Source organism: Sinocyclocheilus anshuiensis, unplaced genomic scaffold (assembly GCF_001515605.1).
Source record: "Sinocyclocheilus anshuiensis isolate Anshui unplaced genomic scaffold, SAMN03320099.WGS_v1.1 scaffold200, whole genome shotgun sequence".
NCBI classification, from domain to species: Eukaryota; Metazoa; Chordata; class Actinopteri; order Cypriniformes; family Cyprinidae; genus Sinocyclocheilus; species Sinocyclocheilus anshuiensis.
The window spans coordinates 771452-777004 of NW_015558595.1; the positions used below are offsets into that span (position 1 = coordinate 771452).

Below are 5553 nucleotides of genomic sequence, written 5' to 3' on the forward strand. Positions count from 1 at the left end.
TGTTATTATAACTTTGAAGTACATTGTACAATGCTAATATATTTCTGTCATCATTTCAATCATTTAAACCAAACTTTATTTTGACGGGTTGTAGCGGACCTTTGAGTTTCAGAGTGTATTTGACAATGGTTTTTCTCAAATAAAACTAGGAAATGTTTATTTATGTTTTCTCTCAGAGCAGCTCTGCTGATGTTCATGTTTATGTATCTTAAACACTGAAAACACCATTTATGTATGCACACTTCAGTATGCAGTAGATAAAACGGCGCCACTCAGAGACATGCAGAAACAAGCAGATTATTCATATAGCAGTCTCTTTGCGCTTTAATATTCACAAACATTCACGGAAATCATACGGCCTTAACTTATAACTTGTTATTAATGCGACATACCTTTATCTGCACGGAGGGATGGTGTCCGCGAATATGAGCGAAGATGTTGGATGTATTGACTGCTTTTGCAGCCACTTTGCGTCCACATTTTTTGCAAATTGGATCCGTCCTCAAGGACAACCCCGCGTTCGTTTTTTTTTAATATCCAAAGTATTCCCATACTGCAGATATTAACTTTTTTTTCGGCGGGGATGGAGATTAGATATTATCTCTGTCTCTGTCATTTTCTGCGCTGTACGTGCGTGTTAGCAGCCGAGTGAATGCAGAGTGAAGCAGCCGAGCGGAAATAAGTTGCAGGTGCGCGGGTGAGATTTTTTTTCATTCATTTTTTTTTTTTTAACCGTAGATATGCAAATGTTTACGGTATGATAACCATGCACGTTCAAACCGTGATAAACCATCATACCGGTATATCGTTACAACCCTAGTTGGAAATTAAGGTTGATAAATGGTGACAGAATTTTAATTTGGAATTTTCAACATTTTCTGTGCCTCTGTCAGACGCTCACCTGTAATACAAAGCCTTATATAAAGCTTAGCATGTACTAGCTTGCCATGGTAACACCCCAGGAGGTGACAAGTTACCCTTTATAGCTCTGCTTTATATTACATCGATTAATAAGATATTAATGTTTTATTTTGTATTTTTTGAGTCATACTGTGGGTACATTGTTGTTTTAAGTAAGTTGCAAACAAACATTTTTAGCATACCTCTTAAAAATACTGGGTAAAAATTCAATTTGACACCTTGCTTTGAACATTTTAACAAGTCTATCCATTTTTTTCTCTTGTCGTTGTTTAAAGCAGTGTAGAACATGTTGTAATTATGCCTGTCTCTCCTTTAGACTAACACCTCTGCACCACCACCTCTCTAATCAACACTTTTTAATTAGCGCTTTGCTAACTTATTCACAGTGACGTGTGTGCAAAACTGAACCGAGTGACTTCTGCTAGACAGCAGTGTTGTCAACATGCCCATTATGGGCATCTGCCAGCAGTGGCCCTCTGGGCCCCATGGCACCGTCAGTGTATGGGATAACTATGGTGAGATATGTAGTTGCTTTTCGGGAGATATTCTGGAGTCAAAGACCTCAGGCTAGTTGAATCCTTGCTGGCTTCTTCTCATAACACTATGGGGAGATTAATTATGACATTTCACTGTCCTCATTAACTCCCTGGGGTCTGGGTGGAGGGTTGGGGAGTTTGGGGCCCTTGAGAAGTTTTGACATGCCCTGACTTTTGTGCTTTTTCAGTATCTTAAAAACATATTAATAGCTAAAATCTGATTACACTGTATTCATCACAAACTGTTCTTCAGTAATATGAGAGCAACAGGAATGTACATGTTTGTGTTTTTGAGAAAACAACGTTTATGCGTGGTTAGTGAAAATGTAAATTTTTTTACGTCACTGAAATAAGGCCATAAAACACATATGGTGCATCCGAAATCACGTACTTTCTGAGTAGGTACTACATTTGAATATGAATTTACTTCACACCCGTTAAAAAAGAATGTTCTATATAGTATGAATGAGAGTGGTATGAATGAAATCCGGACGTACTACATCCACCATGTTGCTACTGTCACGTGACCCACCAGTGTCCGTTGCGTCGCTTCACTTCCATTCATAAATTCTCTCCTGTGGCTTCATGGGATAGTAAAGTGTCCATCGTATGCGCACTTCAGAATCACGCCGGAAGTAGTAGGTCATCCGGGTACTTCTCGCCTACTGTTTTTCGAATACTATGGATTCGGACATACTACTCGGCTCACATACTGTTTTTCACATACTATTTAGTAGGGAAGTATGTGATTTCAGACACAGCGATACAGAACATTTGTCCACAAGACTTTTGAGAACTGGATGTGGTAGACTAGAGTTTTTGCTACAAAATGATGTGAAAATCATCCTGCCCACTCATTCACAAAAAAAAACATATATTGATCTAACTTTTGTAAGACATGTTTTGCGTTAGAAAGGCTGTATGTGAGGGAGTGACAATGACCATGAATATTTAGTGATTTTACTGCCACCTTTCTATTAACACTGTTTTAACCCCTAATTTATTTGATCAAACCTCTCACTTACCCTTCTTTGTTTTGCACTTCTTAAGGACATTAATATAATCTTACGTGGACTTACTTTTCAAAATTACTTATAAAACAATCGCTCCTGGCTACGGGGAAAGCTAGTATGTTTGCTTAGCATAGCGTCAAACATGACAATTTCTGAGATGAATATAATGTTTTGCTCCAAAATCACTATATAACATCAGTCGTGTTTGAAATAACTTGCTTCTTTTCACAGAATGAGGCAGAAAATATATTATTGTATAAAATTATATACTGTGATACAGGCTATGTCGATTAGCTTTGCATTTTAAATATACATCATTCTTATGAAAATAGCGGAAATGGCTTAAAGAAAATAAATAAACAGATGTATCATCACAATTGTGTGTTTATTGTCTTCATGTTTCATCAGTCAAAATGTCTCTATCTACATGTTACTCAGCTGTAGTGATACATTGGTATTGATGCATTTGTCCATATAAGGGATTTTCTGGAATGTCATAAGTTTAATACTTCTGAGTCTCACTTGTGAAACAGTTGCTACATGAGAGTGTTTAATACTCCATAATGCTCACATTGCACCATTTTGGGTAAAAATAGAAAAATAATACTAAAGTACTTTGTAACGCAGTAACTGGAGTGGTTTTTCAGCAAACTACTTGTTTACTTTTACTGGAGTCATTATTTTTCAGTACTTTTACTTGTACTCAAGTAAATTATTCCTTAAGTAGCAATACTTTACAATTGTTTAGTACTCTTTCCACTACGGCAAATAAATAATTATTAAATGCCCTATAAAGTGTATTTTAACCCGTTTTGCACTGCGATATTTGCTAATTTGTGCTGATCTTGGTAGACTGCGTTGGTCATTATGGAAATGAGTCGACTGCATCTGTGTTCTTTAATTTACACATTGTTTAGTAAATCTGGTCCCAAGTATGTTCTAATTGGCTGTGATTTTGTTGCTTCCCAAAGAAAATGCTCTGTATTTATTTCTCAGAGGTTGCTCATAAGGTAACTTAATTGAGTTCTCAATTATGTATCGTTTAAGTTTCAACTTTGTCTCGGATGCTTCTCCTAAAATTCCTTTGGCGAATTAATAATAGAAACTAATAATAATACAGTTAATTAACATATCATAGCACAGTTCATATTGAAATTTTCTTTGGCTTTTCTTTGACTTGGATTGCAGACTTTGGTATCTTGAGAAACAGGACACTTAAGAAACCAAATCAATTTTCTCTTTTTTGTGTGTGTGTGGAATTGTGGCCAGAAATCTCTTCCAGGCTTTTCACACTATGCTTAATTCCAGGTAAACTTCTTTTTAAATCTTGACACGGAATTGACCTTAAGAACTTCGCACCACTTATAACTTGGGTTAGTGCTGCTTTGCTTATAATTTATGAAGCCTTACTCCTGAAAACCACTGAATTGCAGTGTCATCGGTATAGAAAGTAAAATGTAAATAATGTAAAACATTTACCCCCAGATAACCCTGGATTGTGTTATCCAAGGATTTAATGTGACGATGTGACGATGTGACGTGACATGTGGCCAAGTATGGTGACCCATACTCGGAATTAGTGCTCTGCATTTATCCCATCCAAAGTGCACACACACAGCAGTGAACACACACACACCGTGAACACACACCCGGAGCAGTGGGCAGCTATTTATGCTGCGGCGCCCGGGGAGCAGTTGGGGGTTCGGTGCCTTGCTCAAGGGCACCTCAGTCGTGGTATTGAAGGTGGGAGAGACCGCTGTACATTCACTCCCCCCACCTACAATCCCTGCCGGTGCGAGACTCGAACCCGCAACCTTTGGGTTACGAGTCCGACTCTCTAACCATTAGGCCACGACTTAAAATGACCCTGAATTATTTCAAGTGTGAAAAGCCCATATTTAGTCTTGATTTCAGTCTTTATACAGCACCAGTAACATGGTAAATTCTCAAGTATTAAGCTCTATGTTAGAGATGAGAATGTATGTGCTCACCACACTGGAGGGAACTTCACACACTAATGAGTTTGTCAGATGTTGGTCCAATGCTTTACCCACCCCACATTTACCGCCTAAGGGCAGCATAGGATCCCCCCGCAGTGAATTTGGTTTGGTCTTGGAACGCTGACCTTTGACTTCAGAAAACACTTAAGGGCAGTGTTCAAATTGTATCAAAGCTCTTGGGGGGTCCCCCCCAACCACCACGCCTCCTTCAAAAATAAATAAATAAATAAATTTATTTCTTACCGTTGAGAAAACCTAATGACTGTTCGTCGGTTCCAAGATAAAAGCTTTTCAATATCAGTTAATTAGGTGTACCAAACAATCATTAAGCAAAGAATAATTAAATATCTTACCCATAGGCAGAGAGTGAACCAACTACAGCGTAAGGCTAAAGTAGCCTAATGTTAGTGTAATCTATTAACTACACGCATCATAAACCCATCTGTTTAGAAAAGTACCATATACGGTGTCATGAAATATTTTAATATGACTGAATTTGTATTTAAAGTTATCACAATTTAATAAAAACATTCTAAGTTACTAATTATAACACTTTAATAATTTTCAGTTAATTTTAAATTTTCAGTTTAATAATTTTCAGTTATTCAAACAGCGAGTAAATTATGGAGAAAGCGAGCAAACATTTACATTAAAGATCACTGACTTCAGTCTAGCCAGACTCAAAGCACTCAAAACTCCTGTTATAATCAATGAAGCTGTCCATACACTTGATGATAAATGAATCTCTTACTTATAGACTTGTGCCGGTATTCAGTAATGCGATATATCACGGTAATGAATATGCACGATATTGTTATCGTGGGCACTTCTAAATACCGTGAATAATTATATATAACAAATTATTCAGAATTTTGAATGCATTTTAAGAATACTTTTCCCATAAACTGGTCAAAATGCACAACACCGCTGTATGTTGCCTGAAAGACGCGTGCGCACTCTGATGTAAATAAGCGCGGATGAAAAGCACATGGCGGAACATGTGAGAGACGCTCTGGATGAAAGCGCACTTTTACTCTCTGACAGCAGATGGCGCTAAACTGCAGAAATAATAATAATAATAAT

At 37.3% G+C, this 5553-nt stretch overlaps 1 protein-coding gene and 1 long non-coding RNA gene across 10 annotated transcripts in view; one reads left to right on the forward strand and one right to left on the reverse strand.

Annotated features, from left to right (window-relative positions):
- LOC107680030 (uncharacterized) overlaps positions 1-509 on the reverse strand; it is a 15121-nt gene extending 14612 nt beyond the window's left edge. The window contains exon 1 of the long non-coding RNA XR_001633111.1: positions 357-509. This is a non-coding gene — a long non-coding RNA (uncharacterized LOC107680030). The remainder of the gene's footprint in view (positions 1-356) is intronic.
- Positions 1-5553, forward strand: part of ppfia2 (PTPRF interacting protein alpha 2) — a 184336-nt gene that overhangs the window by 131638 nt on the left and 47145 nt on the right. The gene's annotated exons all lie outside the window — the stretch shown is intronic.